A 23,983-nucleotide genomic window follows, 5' to 3' on the forward strand; every position below is an offset into this window, starting at 1 on the left:
AATATTTTTACAAATTTTCCTAGTATACAAGGGTCAGATTGCATGAAAACGATATGACATAATTGCTTAAAATATTATACTTGTCATTTTAATTCTCTTTATTATTGATAACACAAAGTCTGAATAGATCCATGTAAAATCTGTTTGAATCCGAGGATAATCCGTTTAAGAATAATGCTTAGTGTGTTTTATCCTCTGCAGGTTCTCTCCTAACAGACTTACGTTATCAGACAGAAGGTGTGAAGGGGAGCGCCTCCTCTCCCCTCTCCCCAGCACTGCCTCTTCAGGAGTGGAAAGCAATGATGTAATGTGCCTGGCTGCCTCAGAATGAGCTGCTTTTCATCCCCCTTCTCTCTCTCTCTCTCCTTTCTCTTTGCCTCTCTCACTCTTTCTCTCACCCACCCTCCCATCCTCTGCTGCTGGTGGCTGGCGTTTGTATGCGCTGTGCCGTGTTAGCCGCAGCCCTGGGCATCTCTGGGGATCCCTGCACAGCTACTGTTCCTCTTCTGCCCGTGATGGCTGGGACTCGCCCGCACGCAGAAACGATCCTCTCCCTCGTCAGCCAAGGTAATTTCTTTCGAACCTGACGAATGGCATGTGTTGCAGATTTTTTAAGCCGGAGGTGAGAACCAGCCGGGACAGGGGCTTGGGCATTGGGTCTAGCGCACAGCTGAATGGGGTCTGATTGCAGAAACCCTGCTGTCACTGTAGTACCGGTGCCATGGCGATAGATTGAATTTTGTTTCCCGTGGCTGCCGCTGTCAGTTCTGCTCTCTCACCCGTGCACACACATGCACGCACGGTGCCTCTCAGTAAGGTGTTGGTTACCATGGTTAGGAAAGGATCAAATCCTGTGCTGGCTCATAGCTGGGTCAGCACATCACCGGGACTGCAGCCTTTTGCTTTGAATTTTGATCTTCATTGTGGCTTTGATGTAAGAATGTCTATTTTATTTCGTAAGTGAACAGGTGCAACTTGCAACTGAAATGGTTGTGGAGTTATTGATTTTCTTTTTATCATTTACAGCATGCCTAGTTAGTGTGCATATGTGGGTTTTACAAACAGCATGAATGTGACATAATTGTAAATTAATTTTCCTTCATGTATATGCATGAGTAGGGGATGGGTGTGTACATGGACAATGCTTCGCACCAAGGACAGGGTAAGCCCCTGATGCAGCTCATGCAGTTATTTTCTCTTTATGATAATCTCTTAAAAGATTATGGTCAGAAGCCAGTCCTACATAATATCAGCATTGCTTGTTAGTCTCCAACTGTGTTAAATATAAAAAAATTGGTAGCTTGTTGTAAAAACCTGCACTTTGTCTGTTGATTTTTTTTAATATTTCATATGTCTGCTCCAACATGCATGCATGGTCATGACTAATTTATCCAGAGGATTTTAATAAGAAACAGAAAATAGCAGAAGCCTGCATCATGTCAATTTTGCATAAATAATTGATTTGCTAAGTTTGAGTAATTACTAAACAGTGCATATAAATATCTTTGCTTATTATGCATTCATTTTGCTTATTATGTAGTCTTGAAATGAGACACATTATAAAATTTATGCAGATTACAAGTATATGGGTTAAGCATCCTCTGGGTTTTATACAACAGTAGGCTAGTCTCAGTGTCAGAATCAAACAGTGTAAAGATTTCCTATTGTGACGAGGATCTGTAAAATCTGCAGACCTGTGGAAAATGGCCCGCTGTGATTGGTGGAACGAGACCATGTGGGCTTGTCGGGGGTCAATTTATGATTTCCCAGCGGGGAGAAGGTTATGTTTACTCGGGATGTGGTTGGCTCCTGCAGCCGGCATGCTTTATCTGCGAGGCTGGAATACGTGAGCGTTGCTCGCCGTCACATATTCCACGGGTCAATAAATTGATCAAATGTGTCGGATGGAAGCGAACTGAAGTGAGACCTCTCTTTTTAAATTAGGATAAAGCTTGAATTTGGTCATTCCGAACTTCATCCGCTTCGTCCAACAAGCGAGACGTGAAATGACTATGAAGCCAATGTTGCCTGAATGATTAGCCCTGTGTATCATGCGGTGCCCAAAAAAAAACTGTTTTCTCAGTGAGTGCTTTTATTGATTCCCCCCGCCAGACACTGAGCTAGGATTAAAAAAAGAGAAGCCGTTGCCTCCTTTTTTTGACACTCTGTCATGTTTCCTCAGGAAACACATCTAAATTTCACATAGTTGTAATGTTGCACTTGAAGGATTTCAATAGACACTTTGAGTCCAAGACAACATCGCCTTCCCAGCAAAGATGTAAATGGCAGGGTTTGCTTGATGCACTGTAGGTGATTTTAAGACAGATCCTCTATTGGCTTCTGTTCAATAATGCACTATACACTCTAAAAATGCAGAGTTTTTTTAACCCAGCGTTGGATCAGAAAGGGACACACCTAGCCATTGGGTAAAATTAACTCAGAAAATGTTTATATTTGACCCATCAATTACTTAAACCAACCCAGCATAGGTTAAATTACAACCCAAAACTGTGTTGAAAATAACCAAGCATTTTATTTTGAGTGTGATGGGATTCTGTGTCCCCCAACGCTAAGCAAGGTCAGAGAGTCTCTGGTGGAGTACTGATGTGTCTGTACTGCTTGTAAGAGTCCATATGTACCATTATAAGTCTATGTTGTCCTGTTGCAATACGCACTGCAAAATCTTACGACAGACATGCAAAATCTTATAGTAGAAACCAGGACAGAGGCCACTGAAAAGACAAATGTACTGTGTATTATAGATTGTGTTTCAAATATGTGCGTCAGCACTGCCCTGATCAGCAGTTTGTGTGTCTTTTTAATGATGCTGAGCAGATGTACAGTAAGTACGGCACTCAGTTGCTTAAAGTTTATGTATTGTTATTTTAAAATTGTTTAAAGTTTCAAATTCATGTGTCACAAGGAGGATGTGTCTTAAAGAAATAGTTCTCCCTAAAAATAAAATGTATTTCATTCTGAGCCAGTGCTGTTTTTTATTCAACACAAATGGCTCTTTACACAGATTTTAGTTTTTCCAGTTCGACACCGTCTGGGTTCCCACACGGGTCCTTGAAATCCTTGAAAGTTTGTAAATCTGGGGAAAAAAATTCAAGGCCCTGAAAATATACATACATAGATATAGGTCATTGAAAGTGCTTGAATCTATTTTATGCAAGAAGTTTTTTGGAAAAAAAAATCCATATTATTCCCTGTGTAGTGTAGGATAATATCATAAAAATTCAAGACTTTGTAAGCACACGTGCTAAACTGTTCACTTTAAATGCTTATATCTTCTGTATGCGAATGTTGATTCATACCAAAATGTTTTTTTTGCATAGTTGTGTTTGACACATGAAAACGTCTCGGTTTACATATGTACACAGCAAAATCACTGGTGTTAAAATAACACCCACGGTGTCAAATTTAACACTGGCAAAGTGTGTATATGTGTCCACACTACACTGTGTTAATTTAGTCAAAAGTGTAGTGTTAATTTGCCAACACCCATTAAATGTTAATTCAACACTCAATATTGTTAAATTTTACACTTTGTTCAACACTATTCATTGTTGTTTCCACACTACACTGGTGTTGGCACAGAAATACAGTGTTAAAAATTAACACTCCTAATTTAAGGTCAACACCAGTGCAATGTGAATTCAACAATGTTAAGTGTTAAAATACTGATTAATAGCCACTTTTTTTGCTAATGGGTTGTTTCTATAAAAGACAAATGACAAGAAATATTGCAAAACCTCTTTTTATTAAAGTACATCACATTTAATATTTACATTGATACACACACACAACACTTTGCATTTAACACTGCTTATTTAAATATCTCAGCTACAATTAGAAACAGAATACACAGTATGGAATAATGAAAGTTATCTTATACCACAGCGCAGTGACATGAAAACCAATTATTATAAGGTCTTTAATAAATCAAATGAGAGTTAAAAAAAATATGCCACCCTACTCAAAACTTGAACATTAAAATACATCGCAATTACCTTACTGGCAAGCAGAAATGCTTATCCTTCACAATACTAAAGATGTTTCCATAACAAAACAGACATTTCAATTCAAAAGACGTTTCATTTTTCTTAAATACTTTCCAACCTGGTATTTAGTTCTGTAGTTGTTTTACTCATGATGTAGTGGAAGGCTGCATCAGTGGTCTTCATCATGCAGGGAATGGCTTTTTGGTCCAGAATGATGCAAAAACTCTGGATGCAACTTCTGTTCCCAACGCAGAGCAGGCAGGGCTGTGCTGATCCATCCACCTCAAAGCATGGATTGATGCTCATCACCTAAGAGTGTTTTAAAAGAGTGTATTTGATGAATGTATTTGATGTGTATTTATGAACTTGTATGCATTTACATGGGGTGAACAATGCAAGCAAACTAACTGCTGAATAAACAACTAGAACAAAATACCAAAAAAAACTTACACAGCACAATCAGTAGCTTCAGTTGCACATTGACCCTCTCCAGTCTTTCTTCCTTTCACAAATGAAGGCAAGAAGTGAATGAGCTAGGGAAGAGCTGCCACATCACTGTCCCATCCTAGCAAAACAGAATTTAAACACCATGAGTATACAGTTAAACTTTAAAACCGTAAAAGTAGCAAACCCATGTACACTTACCATTTAAACTATTGTTGACCAGACAGAGGGTCATCCATATCTTCATCAGGATGTAGTCTGCAACTATCCTTTAATTGTTGTATGTTGGCTATTTTGCAATACATCACCTCAGCATATTTCTGCAGATTTTCAAAGACAAAAAGAGTCAAGAAAATACCAAAAAGGGTGCAGTTTTAACCGTTATTTGAATCAAAATCATCTCAGTATAACAAATCATGTTAGAGACAGTGTACAGTACTAATGTACTGTGTGTACTCACATAACTAGTTGGTAAGCTCTTATCCTCCAAACTGGGTTAAGGAATAACAGTTCAGAATTCATGGGTATGCCGTATTCAAATATAGTCTGGTAGGGTCCTATCACAAAAAAAATGACAATAAAGACTCTGAAAACTCAACATTCTTTTTATATTAAAAACAGCACTCAAGACAATATGAATCTTCATTTATACATTTCCAAATTATTAATCAATTTGATTGCTATTTAATAAGATATCAATAGCAAAACGATGTATGAGAAGATAATATATTTTTATTAAAGTTGGCAGCAGGTCATGTGACTTTCTTGCCAGATTAATAACCATAATATGTACAAAACTATACTAAAAAGATTGGTTAACTGTTCAGTTATGTTAAATAAAATGATTTATATGTATAAATATATAAACTTACCTTCTGTAATGAATTTATATAAGTATTAGCAGTCGTTTCTCATTGGAAGTCATCCATGTCAGGTCTTCTTTAATAAACTGCCCTTAAAAACAGCATCTCTTCTGAATGATTTGAAGCACTCAGTGTGTACTTTCACCAAACTAGCATCTATAACGTTAATGACAGAAAAACAAATGTTCGCCATACACGTTTTACACTTTCGTATGTAAGTTATTTGCCATTTGCATCTGTCTGACATCTAGCGCCACGAAAAGCTTACAACACACAATGCATCCAATCCAGCAATCTGTGCATACAAATGATGATATATATGGCGCTTTTCCATTGCATAGCACCCCACGGTTTAGTCCAGTTTGGGTCGGGTCAGCTCACCTCACTTTGGCGTGGTTAGCTTTTCCATTGAGTTTAGTATCACTTCGCAGTGGGAGGAATTATAGGCGTGTCGTTATATTTGCGCTGCATACGGCTGTGACATCATACAAGAGAGAGCGTCCTGTACATTCCCATACATTTATTTATTAGTCCGCCACAAAATTAAAATTGGCCACCACAAATAGATGTTTACTTTGCACATCGCGTTTAATACTACCTCTGTCTCACATGACAGTTTCTGTTCAAACACCCGTGGCGTCAGTCGACGGCTCCGCTGAGCCTAGTTGCATTAAAGCATAAATAATACTGACGTGCACGTCGCGAATGTGCCGCCACAAAATTAAAATTGGCCACCACAAATAGAAGTTTACTTTGCACATCGCGTTTATAACTAACTCTGTCTCACATAACAGTTTCTGTTCAAACACCCGTGGCGTCTGTCGACGGCGCTCAGGCTGAGCCTCAATGAAGTTGCATTAAAGCATAAATAATACTGACGTGCACGTCGCGAATGTGCCGCCACAAACTGCAAGTCTGGAAAAAACTTTTATGTGTTCCTGATTCACAACATGTGGATGTTTTTAATCGCTAAAAGGGTGTTTGGAAACTTAAAACAGAGCACAGATGACAACATGTTTGCTCGAGACAGCGCAAGCTAGCAGCAAGCTAAAGCTAATATTTTACATAATAGGATGACGGCGCCGATGACGATTCTCTCAGACCAATCAGTGAACTACAGTGTTTACGCGTCACGTTTGGTATCAGCTCGGGTCGCTTGGAACCCCAACCGAGGTGGTACGAAAAAAAGTATCGGGTACTACGAAGTGATCCCAATGGAAAAGCTCCCAAAAGTAAGCTGACCCGACCCAAACCAAACCAAACCGTGGGGTGCTATGCGATGGAAAAGCGCCAATAGTGAGGTTTTGGTAAAATGAATTGTTGGTTTGGTGATATTTCCCCTGTTTGCATACATCTTGGAAAAACACATGACGATGCGGTTGCGGTTTTCTCCGTGTTTTTCAGTAATTTGAATAATTAACCGATATCCGTGCACTCACGTGCATGTAAACGACCTCGTTAACTCACGGTATCTAGCCTATATGATTACCTCATAACGAGCATCATATGGTGAATAAACGAGCTTTCATTTAACTTAATTTCATACCTTCAATTTGTAGTGCATGTCGCGTTTTATCATGGTTCAATTCTTTCATTCATATCTCCTGTTAATATTATCCTTCTTGGTTAAAACTTTTAGCTAGCAGTTTAACTTTATACTAAACTAACAAGGGAACAACGTAACACAAGGTAGCTCTGATTAAACTGAACCAAATAACGAACAAAGGGGAAATAAAATGGGAAAAATATCTTATTTAGGTTTTTTGGCATATGGCTGCGTAGAGTCAGACAGAGAAATAACAGTTTAATTTAGCAAAACCAAGTGAATATGAGATTTACCTGCTCTCTTCAGTCCTCCTTTGAAAGAAAATGGCGGTAAAATCCCTGACAGGAAATGTTTAGTGGAGGCGTGGCTTGATTTACACCGCTCAGAGTGAAATCTGATAACACCCTTGTTTAACACTGACACTGTCGTGGATATAACACTGGCCTAGCAATGGCAGTGTTATTTTATTACCAGATAGTGTTAAAACAGCATCAACACTGTGTATTTAACACCATCCCTGAAAATTTAACACTGGTGATTTTGCTGTGTATCTGTTGTTCCCTGAGAAGGGAACGAGACTCTGCGTCTCCCTTGCCATACTTCCTGCGTCCCTGTAACGCCGTCTTTGGCAATCTTTGTACTTCCTGGCTCCCGCGTCACCCTGTCTTTGTCGTTTGATACACATATTCAGACGCACTTACCACTGGAGGCGTCCCCAAAGTGTCACCGCAGTGACGCAGCGCGAGTTCCATCAAAGGGGCCAGTAACAATGTATCTTAAAAGGTAACATGACTTGCTCTCACTTGAAATATGTCCCCACATTTAGTCCTTGAATATGAGGGTATTGGACCTGGAAAGTCCTTGAAAGGTCCTTGAATTTGAAGTTAACTAAGGTTTGGGAACCCTGCACCGTAAAGTGACCACATGCTGTCAAGCTCCAAAAAAGATAAAAAATGAACAACAAAAAATGTAAAGGTTGTACTACTATATAAGTCAAATAATATCTGTGTGTGGTGAACAGACTGAAATATCATTATTCATTCTCAATTATTTATGTAAATAGTATTGCTGTTCTCGGATCAAATACGTTGCCTGTGGCATACAGTATTCAGCAGTTTTGACATCATGAAAATGATCACAGGACATGAGAGAGCCAATATGATGTGTGATGTAATTGATGTCCAGCTTACTGTAGCTCGTGGGCACAGAGCAATCTGTGTGTTTGTGAAGTGTCTGTCTCACACAGTTTTTAATGATAATGTATGATCTTAGAAGAAAAACATTATAGTTGACAGTTCAACCTGGAAGGAAAGAAGGAAAGTTTATGTCAATTCTTCGTTGTATAAGTGTGGTGTGTGTGTGTCCTTAAGGGTGGTATAAAGAACTACTATTGACTTTCCTAAGATTTTTTTAGTCGTGGCTCATTGCATACACAGGTTCATTACTCTCAGCTGGGCTGAAACAAAACAGATGCCCCTTTTACAAGCTCAGCAGCGCTATGGCAAAAAACGCCTGGCTGCACTTTTTCCAAGACGTTCTGACTATTGAAGCCCATTTTGCTGGGGTGGACCGTCCACTTGCCTCATGCATGAATCAGTGTGGCTGAACAGAAAAGTCTTTTAATTTGTTAATTAGTGTTTTATTTGAAGCTCCCCTGTGGCCTGGCTTGAATACAAGACTTCTGTCTGCTCTTGGCCTTGTTGAATAGATTGAATGATGGCCCTCATCCTCCCTTAGCCTATATGTATATGTACTTAGCCTATGTAGGGATGTGTACAGCACAGTCTGTTTAGTAAAGAACCTATAACCAGATTTAAACATTTGTTTTAATAAGCACTTATTGCTGAATAAGTGCTTGGCATGCATATAAATTAGGTCATGTGTTATTGCTGGACGTGAACAGGGAAGAACTTTACTTACAGAGCTTTCCTGTTTAATTATTTTTACTGACTAGAAGGAGGGACGTCGGGGTCTGGCGAATGATCTGTTACGTGCTGCCGGGGGAATTGAAATAGCGGGCACATGAAAGCGAGTTATAACTCCTTTGATATGGACAGCCACCTGAGGAAACGTTTCTGCTCTTTATTTCAAAGTCAGCAGCCAAAATCTTTTTCTGTGCCTTTAAATTTCTCAACAAGGAAACATTGGAATCACCATATTTTTCATAATAATGTTTTGCAACATAGGTTTAGTAAAGCATTTTTATAGGTCATAATGCAATGATGTAATGAATAAATGTATAATTTATAGAATTATGTTAATTTAAAGGAATAGTCAATTTTCTTAAAAGAAAAATCCAGATTATTTACTCACCACCATGTCATCCAAAATGTTGATGTCTTTCTTTGTTCAGTCGAGAAGAAATTATGTTTTTTGAGGAAAACATTGCAGGATTTTTCTCATTTTAATGGACTTTAATAGAGCCCAACACTTAATACCTAAACACTTAACAGTTTTTTCAACGGAGTTTCAAAGGACTATAAACGATCCCAAACGAGGCATAAGGGTCTTGTCTAGCGAAACGATTGTCATTTTTGACAATAAAAATGAAAAATGTGCAGTTTTGGACCACAGCTTTTCGTCTAGGTCCGGTCCAGCGCGACCTCACGTAAATGCGTAGTGATGTAGGGAGGTCACGTGTTACATATATGAAACGCACATTTGCGGACCATTTTAAACAATAAACTGACACAAAGACATTAATTAGTATCATTTGACATACAACAACGTCGGAACGGTCCTCTTTCAACACACTTGTAAACACTGGAGCGGAGTTTCGCGTTCGTCCTCTGTGACCTCTTGACGTCATGGCGTATTGCGTGAGGTCACACTGTGCTTTGAAGACCGGATCTAGACGAGAAATTGTGGTTTAAAAGTGTATATTTTTTATTTTTATTGTCAAAAATGACAATCATCCCTTAAAATGTGAAAAATCCTGCAATGTTTTCCTCAAAAAACAACATTTCTTCTCGACTGAACAGAGAAAGATATCAACATTTTGGATGACATGGTGGTGAGTAAGTTGTCTGGATTTTTCTTTTAAGAAAATGGACTAATCCTTTAATAGATTTTAAAAAACGATACTTTCCACTTCTTCCAACAGGTGATTGGTCTCTTAAATTTGCTCAAACTTTGTATAGCACTTTTCATTTTATTGCCTTCCTAAGATGAATAGCTTTATTGTTTTCCTCACTGTAAGTCATTTTGGATTACTAAATGTAAATTAAAAATTAATTAAAAACACTTAATTTTAAAATAATTTAGCTGGGATTAATTTATCCAAATAAAGTAAGCCCAAGTGTTTGTTTTAACCTTTAGCTAATCCCAAAGTTCACAAGAAGATAACACTCTGAATTTAAAGGCCTCTTGGTGAGGAACGATGTCTACAAAGGCTGATGGCAAAGCTTATAAAGTTTTATAAGGGTGAGACGTTAGTCATCCAGATGAAAGTAAATTTAAGAAGTCTTTTTTGATCTTTCACCAGTCGAAATATAATCTGGACCCCTGGAGACATCCCCTTCAAAGGTGCTGAAAAACAGATTAATGCCACTATTTATGGAATACATTTACCAAATTAACATATTGCCTGTCACAGTTGAGAGAAAGTAAACAGACATTTTATATCTTAGTTTTGCAGTAAGCAATGTGGTATACCAGGTATACTTTTTAAGTTAACCTGTATATTCAGACTCGGTGTACAAACTGGACCCTGGAGTATATGTAGCATACATTTAGTTAGTGAAGTTATCGTTTATCTATCTGAAAGGTTTATTACACCTAAATGAAAATGGATTGGATTGTACACTTACAGTAATTAAAAGCCCTTATTACACGGCTCTCTGGAATGCTTGATTCTGATTGGTCAGTTGAGACATTTGCAGGTTCGTTCTTTTCGAATAATAACCGCTCCAAAATAATAACGCATAGCCGGGCTACTTGCACGAGTAATATCGCTCTGCGCCAATAAAGATCAATAATGATTACTGTCTGTGTGGCGCCATCTTGTGACAAACACTCGACAACCACGACAAGAGACAGACAGCTTACTGAGACTGAACTTGACAAAATAGAGCATGACAGCTACGAAGCCAACACACAAAAAAATACAGAATGGGGATTAAAACTTCTTAAAGAGAAAAAACGGAGACAAGTATGAAGCAGAGGATCTTTATAAGGTATTACGATCATTTTATGCATCTGTGCAAAGTTTCGCGGAAGGATAAAAATGTTAATTTAAAACAAATATGCCAATAAAATGTTTCAAATTCATATTCATGTCCAGTTTTTTTTCTTATGTGGCAAGTAGCCGTGTAATAAGCGGGATAATGTAGAGGCAGCCGGTAGTTATTGGGAAATAAGCCCCTTCAGTGTGATACAAGACCCTCCGCTTCGCGTCGGGTCCTGATCACACTGTCGGGGCTTATTTCCCAATAACTACCGGCTGCCTCTACATTATCCCTTACTTAAAACTCCCTCGTGTTCACAGTCAGAGATTGACATCATGGCCTGATTTTGAATTTTTCTGCTGTTTATTTGGTATGCTAATACAGCACATTTTAGTGCTTTTATCAACGTATGTCATGGTACTTTATTTGTCTAACTCTGTTCAGTGAGAGCTTTGCTAATTCTCATGTCTGTCAGTCTCTCTGCATCAGGGGCATGTCTAGAGGGGGAGGGGACCCGGGGTGGCACCGCCCCCCCTCCAATCTCATTGGGCTAGCTAGATTTACTGTCAACCTGAAATGCCCACTGCACCATTGGACCAGAGCGCTGTCAATCACTGTTAGATGTGAGACTCGCACGAACGCGTAGAAGCGCGCACAGTAGTTTAAAACAATTGCAGAGTCTGCATAACAAAATTCGACAGAGTCAGCAGAGTCAAATTAAAGTCAGTCAAGGCAAGTAAGATGTGTTATATTGCTCTTAATAAACTATTTTAACATCAGTCAGATCCTGCATTTATTTTCTCATTTTTGCATGTTTTAAGTGCTTTGCTTATGATGGACATGCATCCTTTGTTGGAAATATTTAGGAAGGTACACCTTTTAGAAAACGTACAAATAAAGATCATTTTACAATTTGGAGCATGACAGACAAGGACTTATTTTTATGAAACACTGAAATTCTACCAAAATCTACTTTTTTCACTTCTTTTTCCTGTAGTTCAAGTGAAGGCACTTGACTAGAATGCAGACTGACTGTAATACCCATTATAATCTATAGAGGTCAGAATAGCGTTTAGTCTCTAAAATGAATATTGAAAGGGCTTGGGTTCTTTCAGTGTGTTTTGGATTTTTTTGTTTGTTCCTAATTTATTATTTAAATTAAAAATTAGTTTATCAAGGATTTGGTCATATATTATATTTTGAAAAAATGAACAAATGCCTTCTAACCTAGCAAGACATGCATGATGTAAGATTTAAAACTCTAATCTGCCTTCAAATTTAGGGGATTACGCACCTCCTATAGAGAGATTAACAGGCAAAAACTTGAGCCATTGCTTCTCTTTACTGGGTAAACACGAGACCCCGGGAGTTTAACTTCGGATGACAAATGAGAGAGAGAGGGGGGTCCACAGCAAAGCTGTCTGTAAAATGTTCACGGCGCATCAGTCAAGCCTGCGTTTTGGGAGAAAAAAGACGCTTGTTGCAGCTGAGAAAAGATGCAGTTGTTTGTATTTTTAGTTGCTTGGGGGTCGAATGTCAAAATCTTAACATATCTAAACAAAGTAGATTTCTGATTTGGATTGCATGTCGAATATTATGCAACAGTTCCTGGCAACAGTTTTATGATCTAATTGTGAGTTTAGGAGCATCAAAGTTTGATTTCAGCTTACTCAGTCAATATTAAAGATATCAAGGTTGTATTTTTCAAATGTCCTTTACTTTATATAGGATGATTTTATGTAGTAAAAATGATTTTTACAGTCTGTTGTTAAAGGAAAACACAACCGTTTTCAATATTTTACTATGTTCTTACCTCAACTAAGATGACTTAATACATCCCTATCTTTTTTCAATGCGTGCACTTTGTACAGCGCTTGTGTTAGCGTTTAGCATACACTCAAAAAAATTGTTTGTTCATTCCTATGGCTCCAAACAAAAGTTTTATTTTGTGCCACCATACTTACTCGTGTAACTACTCATGTAAGAATCTTTAAATAGGGAAAACATGGAAGTGTTTGGTGGCTTCTATTCCTCCCTGTTTGGAGCCATAGGAATGAATGGGGCTAGGCTAAATGCTAACACATTCACAACGCGCTGTACAAAGATTAAGTGCACGCATTGAAAAAAGATAGGTGTGTATTATTTCATCTAAGTTGAGGTAAGAACATAGTAAAATATTAAAAAACTGTGGTGTTTTCCTTTAAATTACGTGTATATGTTCAGATGGTATAAAGTCAGGATAAAGGGGGCGGAGATCCCCTCAGCATCTGGTGTCTGTAAGTAAAGAGGCTGATAAGTGACTGGGCTCTGCTTCCCGTCTCTCATGACACGCTGGTTCTGAATTTGGCTCATCCATGTTTCCTAATGATGGCATCCCGAAGTCTGACACCCCAAACCTACCATTCCATCTGCCTGCTTAGCATTTCCCCTCAATACATAATTAGCAGCACTATTTTGGTCACAGGGATTCCCAACTGTGACTGCTCCTCTATTCCACTCAGTAGTTTACTTCCCTTGTTAACTAGGGGCATAATTGGAAGATTTGTCACTCCAGTTTTTTACTTGAATGAGCACCAAACAATTTAAAACATTTTAGGACCGTTTAGGACTTCTAATCTTTAGGTTCAAGTGTGATTTGAACTCCTCTAGTCAAATCATCAATAACTTTTTTGTCCATTTAATTTCTTGATTGTTTTTCTCTCTCTAAGAAAAAATGCAGGGTTATTTTCAACCCAGCGTTGGGTCAAAAAGGAAATAACCCAGCCTGTTGGATTGCAATTTAACCTGTACTGGGCTGTTTCAACTCAAAATGCTGTCCGTTGGATAAAAGCTGAGATTCAAGATGAAGGAAGCACGGGTACACCACCTAAACCTAAAACTAAAGTTAAGAAACCTTGTGATTTCTATTAAGCTTTTGTGATGATGATCAAGTACAGTGCTGTGTTTTCTCTCTCTCTCTCTCTCTCTCTCTCTCTCTCTCTCTCTCTCTCTTCTGAGCGTAGCGTAAAAGGGGAGGAGCATTGCTTAAGTCAGAGGCAGCTAGGCATTACTACACCAGCGTGTTAGATACACACTCAGTCACAGCAGCAGACAGAGCATGAACGTTGTACTACCGACCCTTATATCCAGACCCCGTAAACAACTGAACCCGGCAACCTAAAGTCGGATTTACTCTCAAACACTACTTTCATAAAGGATTCTGACTTTCCTTGATTTCCCAAAAGGATTTTTCCCTCTGAAGAACTGAGCTGGAAATCTGTGTCTTGAAGAGTAAGTACTCAGCACTTCTACATATGTCTCTAACTGGTTGCCGTTAATGATTGATTGGTGTCTGTGGGGGTGTTTGGTTAGTGTGCAAATGAAAGGGGTGTTTTATTGCGTCTCTCTCCTGTTATACGCTGCAGGCGGGTGGCGTGTCCGCATGGGGGTTTGTTATTGCAAGGGGCTCTTTAAGTGGCGCTGGTTTGGGAGGGTTCGAGGGGGAGGGTGTGGGTTGACACAAGACAATCCCATCACTGTAAGACGTTATCAGGGAGGTGATAGCGGGTCATGATGGATCACAGGACAGCAAGCTCGGTCTGCTTCTGTTTGTGTACGTGTCTCGAGATCCTGTGTTTGTTTGGGTTCGCTTTCAAATGATCGGTTCTTCGGGGTGTTGTAGTTTAGGTTGGCCGGTGTGTGTGAGCCCTTGGACAAAGGTTCTCTCTTGATCTTCAGAGTTATACACGCACACATATGCACACACAGACGTGCTCACTGCTCTCTTTCCAGTCGGGGTCTCTGCCAGCAGACTGGAGTGTATGTGACATCCAGCGCACTCCTTTCCAGCAGCAGCACGTTGAAACTTTCCATGAACTCGGGAGCGTACGGCTTTGCGAGTCAAGGGAAAAACTGAAAAGCGAGAAGCATGAGGTTCTTTAATAAAAGCTGTTGGCTCCTTTGAGCTTTCTTTGCTCATGTGGTTTTGGCATCTTGAGATATCTGTGATTAGGTCATGGTCATGTTGGGGGCGGAGACTACAGGTGTTATTAAGAAATCAGACACCTCTATCCAAGTTATTCATCAACAGATTGGTGACTATTAATGTTTCATCACTTAAAAAGCTAAACCACATCAGCGAGATAAGCTTTCTTTTGTTGACGTGTAGGTTTGCTTTCTTTGTGAACAGGATGGAAGAGTAATTTGTAATACATGTAAAATACATGTTTTTTCTGTTGTTGCTTGTTGGACATCTGCATAAAGGAGATAACCACTGTAGTCAAGGAATTAAAGGGAACGCTATCAAAAACAGCAATTTTAGTCCTCTTCAAAGAGCTGAATTTGTACACAGTTTACAGTATGGATTGTGTAGTAAGCTGCCTACATAGACAACATCTGTAAGGTACCATAGACATACTCCTGATAATGCCTTGACTTATTTTAGACAAATTCTGAGGCAATTTTAAATTTAGATTTGACCAAATATGTGAAATTTTGAGTCGTGTGATGTACACTGTCAGAAAAAATGGTAAAATATGTACCACAGCTGTCACTCAGGCGGTACCTTTTCAACAAGTACACCATTGCACCTGAAGAACTAATATTAGTATCTCATATACAGTAGTATCCTTTGGTACAAATTATGGCATTTGTAATGGGTAGTGCCCAAGTTGACAGCTGGGGTACATATTTTGACCATTTCTCTCACAGTGTATGCAGATTATGTGCTCTTTGTAAAGGGCTATTAGTTTAATGCAAAAAAGTTATCGTGTAATCGTGCGTAAGGTCTATGCCGTAACTACGCCATATCCGTACGCTGTGCACATCTTAGCGTAGACTGATGCACACCTTGACAAAATTTTAACACCGCGTCTGTTCTACGTGGACCACAAGATTGGTCTACTGGAACCCCTCTCATCAGGTAAAAAAACTGCGTCGCATTTCCATTTGCGACTGTGAGAACGAAGATGGGCCAAGTTGAGGAGTGATTTAACTGAACTGCAACAAGAGTTGCTGTCTATTTACCTCCATCACTTATCGACGCGGACACAGAAGTATATATGAAAACCGACGTGAAAAACCATTTGTGTGTGAAAGCCGCACGTGAAATTCTAGTCATCGAGACATTCTCGTGGAAATTCGTGTCATGGGAGGGCCTTCCATAGGTTTCTGCGACTCCGCTCGCTTCCTGTAATCATGTCACTACTAGAGCAAGCTCCTGATTGGTTAACGTGGCGTGTTTTTCCACCAAAGTTCAAAATTTTCAACTTGCAAGTTTCCCGCAGCAACGCTCAATTCACGCCATTCGCGCGAACTAGCCTCGCGAAAGAGGCGGAATCCCGTCTACCACGCTAAACGCCTCATTCGCGCTGTGAGACCTCTAGACGCGCGCCAACGCGTCTTTTCATTGACTTAATATTGAAATCACTGGCGCTTGACGCCTCTACCACGGCTGGTCTGAACGCAGCATTAGAATTAAGCCGCCCATGTAAGCAGAAGACACCAAGGTAACCAACTTTTGGATGAGAGCCACCTTCTGTGAAAACTTTAATAAATCGACGCATGCTCATAAAAAGTTTTAGAAAAGTTTAAAGAGTACAACAAAAAGAGCGGGAGAAGGTGAAACAGATGAAATGAAATAGGCTGATTGTGCTGGTAGTCTGCTCTCTGTGTATTTCTTTAGTCTGATCCACAAAGACAGCAGCTGGCAACAGAATTATGGGTACAGGAGTCTTGACAATGGTCGGCCTGTGTGAGGCTGTCAGAAAGTGTTTGGCTGGTTGGTAAAAGACGGTGGCTGTTATACTAATAGTCCACAGCTTGTGTGTAGCTCCTTGCTTCTGTTCAACTAAATACCACACCATAAACTATACCAGACAAGAGAGTTTTAAAACCAAGGAATGCATTTGAATGGACGTTTGGAGAAGTTACATCCCCCCAACAAGAACCAGTAGCTTTTAGAAAGCGTATCATAATGGTGAGATCTCTGATTTTATCTGAGGTTAAATAATGTTGAAAGAAATATTTTTTTTAAGAAAAAAAGGCAAGAAGGGCTTTACTAAATTTGTGGCAGCCTGTTGCATATTAGGTCAAGAGTAAAAGCGGAGCAGATGCAGACCGTATCTCTTTGTAGTATCTTTGCGGAGCACAAAGCTCTCCATTCTCTCCGGTCTCTCCAGGTCTCTCCGGTCCACCTGTTTCTCATCACAGTCATCAGATCCCAGGGCTATTTTTCCAGCTTTTCCTTTGATTTCTCCTGATCCTAACTACTGTATACCTGCCTCTGCATGTGCACGTGTGTGTGCACTTTTTAACTTGGATTAAAAACTGGGTCAGGTATGTGCTCTAGTAGAAGCGTGGAATGTAAATAAGCACAAGACTTAGTTTGTGAGTGTTGTGAGACTTGCACGCAAGCACGGTCCCTTTCTTTCCACACCAATAACTGCTGACAGTTATAACGCCTCTGTTCGTTTGACACTCCCCAACAACCTCCTCCCTAAAAAAACACCTTGTGTACTTTGAATTAACCTTTCAGTTTCAGTCATAAGTAATGTTTTGTATTATTACATTTCTGGATAAACTAGTGATACAGCACATAAATAACAATGCACTGTATAACCACTTTGTACAGTATATTTACAAGAAATGTATCTGTATTAAAATGATTACTTGTTTTAGCAATAGTGGGAAAAAAGGGAAAAAAAATCCCTTTTACCCATATAGCATATACATGTCTGAACATAAATAACACCTGCCTTATCTGACGTGAATTTAACAGAAACAGGAGTTTGTCGTTACTTGTCAGTTCAACTTGTGTTGTTTTGAGGATACATTGAGAATTTCCATGTTATAGCCTACCAATGTTTTTTTTTTTTTGTCAATGAACATTTGTCATGCACCGTTCCTTGCACAGTCAGAAAAAATGTCATAAATGGTCCCTAGCTGTCACTGGGGCAGTAGCCTTTTGAAAAGTTCATCTAGTTCATATTAGTACTTTTGATGTACACATTGGTACCAAAAATTTCATTTTAGTATCTCTGAGGTACATATTGATAGATTAATGGAGACCCAAAGAGTGCATATTAGTTCCTCAGAAGTGCATATTGGTACCAAATAGTTCATATTAGTTCCTCAGAAGTGCATATTGGTACCAAATAGTTCATATTAGTTCCTCAGAGGTACATACAGTATTGGTACCAAAAAGTTCATATTAGTTCCTCAGAGGTACATATTGGTACCAAAGAGTGCATATTAGTATCTCTGAGGTACATATTGGTACCAAAGAGTTCATATTAGTTCCTCGGAGGTACATATTGGTACCAACGAGTGCATATTAGTATCTCTGAGGTACATATTGGTACCAAAGAGTGCATATTAGTACCTCGGAGGTACATATTGGTACCAACGAGTGCATATTAGTATCTCTGAGGTACATATTGGTACCAAAGAGTGCATATTAGTATCTCTGAGGTACATATTGGTACCAAAGAGTTCACATTGGTACCAAAGAGTGCATCTTAGTTCCTTAGAGGTACATATTGGTACCAAAGAGTTCATATTAGTTCCTCAGAGGCACATATTGGTACCAAAAAGTGTATAATAGTATCTCTGAGGTACATATTGGTACCAAAGAGTGCATATTAGTTCCTCAGAGGTACATATTGGTACCAAAAAGTTCATATTAGTATCTCTGAAGTACAAAGTGGTACCAAAGAGTTCACACTGGCACCAAAGAGTGTATATTGGTACAAAAGAGTTCATATTGGTACCAAAGAGTGCTTATTAGTTCCTCAGAGGTACATATTGGTAACAAAGAGTTCATATTAGTATCTCTGAAGTACATATTAGTACCAAAGAGTGCATATTAGTTCCTCAGAGGTACATATTGGTACAAAAAAGTTCATATGTGTATCTCTAAGGTACATATTGGTACCAAAAAGTTCACATTTGTATCTCTGAGGTACATATTGTTCCAAAGAGTGCATATTAGTTCCTTAGAGGTACATATTGGTACCAAAGAGTTCATATTAGTTCCTCAGGGGTACATATTGGTACCAAAGAGTTCATATTAGTATATCTGAGGTACATATTGGTACCAAAAAGTACATATTGGTACCAAAAAGTTCATATAGTTCCTCTGAGGTACATATTGGTACCAAAGAGTGCATCTTAGTTTTTCAGAGGTACATATTGGTACCAAAGAGTGCATATTAGTTCCTCAGAGGTACATACTGGTACCAAAGAGTGCATATTAGTTCTTCAGAGGTACATAGTTACCAAAAAGCTCATATTAGTATCTCTGAGGTACATATTGGTACCAAAAAGTTCATATTAGTATCTCTGAGGTACATATTGGTACCAAATAGTGCATCTTAGTTACTCAGAGGTACATATTGGTACCAAAGAGTTCATATTAGTATCTCTGAGGTACATATTGGTACCAAAGAGTGCATCTTAGTTCATCAGAGGTACATATTGGTACCAAAGAGTTAACATTGGTACCAAAGAGTGCATATTAGATCCTCAGAGGTGCATATTGGTACTCCTCAGAGGTACATATTGGTACCAAAGAGTTCATATTAGTATCTCTGAGGTACATATTGGTACCAAAGAGTGCATCTTAGTTCATCAGAGGTACATATTGGTACCAAAGAGTTAACATTGGTACCAAAGAGTGCATATTAGATCCTCAGAGGTGCATATTGGTACTCCTCAGAGGTACATATTGGTACCAAAGAGTTCATATTAGTATCTCTGAGGTACATATTGGTACCAAAGAGTGCATATTAGTTCCTCAGAGGTACATATTGGTACCAAAAAGTTCATATTTGTATCTCTGAGGTACATATTGGTACCAAAGAGTTCAAATTAGTATCTCTGAGGTACATATTGGTGCCAAACAGTTCATATTAGTTCCTCAGAGGTTCCTATTGGTACCAAATGCATACACATCTATACATACATGATACATATTAGGACCTTTTAGGGGGTGCTGTCCCAGTGACAGCTTGGGACCATTTTGGGCATTGAAGCCTGCATCACTGGCGCCATTGCTCACGCTACTGATGTAACCTCAGATGCTGCAATAAGTGACAAACAGTGGGAACAACAGTTTAGTAGCTCTGACAGGGTTTATGTAGCTTTGTAAACCTAACTCGAGGCCTGGGGAAGATTAGGCGCTGTGGTTTTACTCACTGCTGGGAAGTCTTTAAGGGACGTCAGAGACCCCCCCTCTGGTTTTCCCAGTGAAAATCCCAGGGGCATTGTGTGGGAACTGGCTCTGGAGTTGGAAATGGACCAAAACTTAGTGTTTGCTTGCTTGTTCCTGAGACCTTTAGTGGCTTCTGACCAAAGGGAGAGAGGGAAGAGAGGAGAAATGTAGACCCCAAAGTGGGCTATTTTGATTTGACACTTTATGCAAATGTCTTGCGAACAACCTACTGATCATTTAGAGGCACTTATGAAAAGGGCAAGTATGTCTGTTGTTTAGTGTGTTGCCTGCTGATCACACACACACACACACACACACACACACACACACACACACACACACACACACACACACACACACACACACACACACTTCTTTCCTTCCCACCTGTTCCTGTTTTATGCTGGTCTATTTTAAACAGGCTAGGTGACTAAAGCGTGTCCATAACCACCGAGAATGTGGTATAGTTCTGTGTATATATAGTAATGTGTGTGCGTCATCGTGTATTAACAGTATGTATTACCTTGCATGTGTAGTTTAAGGCATTAATTAATTATGCATGCATATTAATAGACATGAGTGTAGCTCCAGTATTCACACACTCACCACACATACACACCTCGTGATCTGATATCTTCTTAAAGCATTCCTGGTTATGCCCTCTACTCCACTAATGGCTTTTCCGACCTTCTCAAACATACCTCACCATGACCACGCAGAGATTCACACCACACAACTGCTCCTCTTGAGCAGAACCCTTTTCACGCCACGCTACTTTTGGTTTTCTCTGATACCTGATCTGGGCTGACAGATTAATTTATCGGATATTTGATGATTTAAACCCATCGCGAGTCTCCGGATTAAAGCGGCTGCAGTTGTAGTTTCTGGAACTGATTTTAAACCCACCCCGCTCTGCTGCTCCACATTTAAGCATTCCTATCTGTCACATGCTCCGTCAGATATTCCTCTAATGCGTGCTCCTGCTCACACACTTGAACCTTTCTGACATGTCCATCTCTGACCCAGATGGCCACAAGAGAGTCCAAAGCACCTTTATCCACCTGCGCACAAACTTGTGTAACTGTACAGTATGTGAAGTGCAGCCAGCTGGAACAGTGTACTTTAAGCGGACGGCAGGCTGAAAGCTTCGTGCTTGAGAAGAGCAGTACAGTCTAAACAGCCCTAACTTGTGTTTGTATAAAAGAGTGGAGATGTATGGGAGAAAGTGGGAGAGATGCTGTACGCTACCTTTTGAATGATTTATTAAAGTGGACCAAAGATGGCAAGTTTATAGAAATGGAGAACTTGTGTTTTAGATTAACCTCATCATTCATTACATGCACTAACAACAGTGACAGCATTCAACTCATAAGAGAAAAGGCTTGGTTTGGTTTCAGGTATACAATAGGAAGTATCATATTGTTTGATAGTTTCATCATGCACTACCCTCTTTACATTTGGCTTTATTGGCATTTAAATACACTTTCATGTGTACTCTTATTTGTTTAATGGAAACAGTATTGACATTGGCTAATAGTGTTTTTAAAATGTATTTTAATAGCTTTATATGTGTTCGAATTAGTGGTCGTAAACGATTAATCGCGATTAATTGCATACAAAATTAAAGTGAGTGTTTGCATAATATATATATGTGTGTGTACTGTGTGTAATTATTATGTATACATTAAAAAAATTATAAATATTTTTTCTCTGTGTGAGTGTTATGCAAATACTCACTATTATTTAGTATGCGATTAATCGTGATTAATTGTGACCAATTTGTGACGATTTGAGTCTGTGAAAACCCAGTTAAAAATTGTATTTACTGTTTTTACATTAAATCATCCTACATAATGTAAAGAACATTCTGTGAAAACATAACCTTGATATATTTAATATTGACTGTTTAAGGCCATTATTGAAATCAAACGTTGATGCTCCTACAGATAATTGTTTAATAAGATTATGAAACTTTAGCCCTGAATTGTACAGACAGGGTCACATTTTTTTCTGCATCATTCACTGCTTAGACTTTGTCTTAGAGAGCGCAGACTTAACTTGTTATGGGTCAGATCAAAGCTGCATATTTTTGTTACATCCTAAAATCTTGTGTATAAAAATCAGCATGTTTTGCTGAAAGTAAAAAGGGTTTGTTATGCTGTATCCCATTTAATTTAGGCTTTATTGACAGAATAATGTGCAACTGTGAGTGATAAGAACATGCTGTGGCTGGCTTTTTCAATGCAATATCAACCACTCGTGTTTATTATTGCTTGCATCATGGCTCTATCCAAAGTGTTAAGCAATCTGCTAAGGATCTTGAAAATAATCAGCTATGAATCTGGTCACGTCTCCAATTGGCACGAAAACATCAGATTCACATGCCAGAAACTCAAAATTTCATTTTCATCTTCTGTACCATCAGCTCTGACCTGCATAACCTGAGCTGGGTGGTGCAATTACTATAGGATTACAAACTGAGTTACGCCTCCAGGTGAAACTACACCGTGTACTGCAATACTTCCTTTCTAAAAAAACAAATCAATGTTTAGCTCACAATACTCAAGATAAAACCCTAAAATAAAAGGAAGTTAATGAAAAGGTTTTTTTTAAGCAACGTTTGAAAGAGGTGGCGTGTTGGAATGTGTTAAGCTTTAGTTTCGTCTTGTCTCAACATGACCTGTGGTGTCATTATAAACAACTGTACGCACTGATTAGAGATCAGTTTATAGGCAAACAGTCTACTTACTGCTGACTTTTCTGTAAAACTGACAATAACAGGTAGCAAAGCCAAATGCTATGAGCTGCCACTTTGATTGACATGACCATTTTGGCCCCCTATTAATTCTGGGTCATCTCATCCTCCGCGGTCACAGCCCGTTGTCAAGGACTCAAACGTGCGTGGAGTGGAATTTACTCGAAATATCTGGGTTGCAAGGAATTGTTTGGATCACAGACATGATTGAGATGCCAATGCCTGAGTGACATTGCGCTCTTTGGCCCTGAAATGAGCAGCGCTTTATTGAGCCGCCCGCAGTGAAATCTCCCACCCGTTAGTGTTTGCACGCAGCAGGCTGAGTGGTTTAGTTACAGCAGCGTAACAGCCCCAGATGACCCTCAGGTTTTCTTTTTAAACAGCACGAGCGGCGCATAAGTAAATTCCCAGCATCAGCGAATCAGAAGATGCTGATTGTATTCACAGCGCTGATTCAATTGCATACTGTTTCTAAAAGATTTTACACGCATGGGCTTGATGAAAAAATAAAATGATGAAAGATTGAATCTTTTCCTTGTAGTTTGCTGTCTAAAAGGTTGGGCTTGCCACTTGAGCTCTTTTCAGGCAGACATTGAAGCGGCTGTCGCAGTCACCCTACTGCAGTAAGGGATTATGTGATTGCTTCACCATCACGTTTTGAAATATTTTCTTGCTTTTGGTTGCTTTCAAATGCATTTTGACTGGTCGTCTTTTTTTGTTTTTCAATATCATGATATTTATAAATTTCATCTCTGAATATAATTTTAAAATACATTCTCTATGGTTTTAATAAATTGTGCAGTTTTTATTTGACGTAAGGATTTAGGATTTTTAGATGTTAAACAAGTCAAAAGTATACTGATGACAAAAATCATTTCTTCTGGGTCCGGTTTATCTGGTTGTATGCAAAAAGGTGACATAAGATTTAATAGAATAGGAGAATGGAGATGATAGTGTGCTGGATGCTCGGAGAAGACAAGGTGCAGATCATCACCTTGACAGATAAAGGTCAGGA

The 23,983-nt window shown here is 39.1% G+C and overlaps 1 protein-coding gene and 1 long non-coding RNA gene across 3 annotated transcripts in view; one reads left to right on the top strand and one right to left on the bottom strand.

Annotated features, from left to right (window-relative positions):
• Nucleotides 1-201: 201 nt before the first annotated feature.
• Nucleotides 202-23,983, top strand: part of sema4ba (sema domain, immunoglobulin domain (Ig), transmembrane domain (TM) and short cytoplasmic domain, (semaphorin) 4Ba) — a 72,738-nt gene continuing 48,956 nt past the window's right edge. Inside the window, exon 1 of one of the 2 annotated variants that reach the window (XM_073853578.1) lies at nt 202-567. The gene's annotated coding sequence lies outside the window, so the exon portion shown is untranslated. Of the gene's footprint in view, nt 568-14,077; nt 14,294-23,983 lie in introns of those variants that run through there. The other variant, XM_073853577.1, reaches the window with a different exon arrangement.
• Nucleotides 4,646-7,406, bottom strand: LOC129452001 (uncharacterized). Its single transcript, XR_012357704.1, has 4 exons — nt 7,151-7,406; nt 5,321-5,467; nt 4,909-5,005; nt 4,646-4,768 (listed from the first exon to the last, which is right to left on the bottom strand). It is a non-coding gene; the product is annotated as an uncharacterized lncRNA (long non-coding RNA).

The sequence above is a fragment of the Misgurnus anguillicaudatus genome, chromosome 15 (genome assembly GCF_027580225.2).
Source record: "Misgurnus anguillicaudatus chromosome 15, ASM2758022v2, whole genome shotgun sequence".
NCBI lineage: Eukaryota > Metazoa > Chordata > Actinopteri > Cypriniformes > Cobitidae > Misgurnus > Misgurnus anguillicaudatus.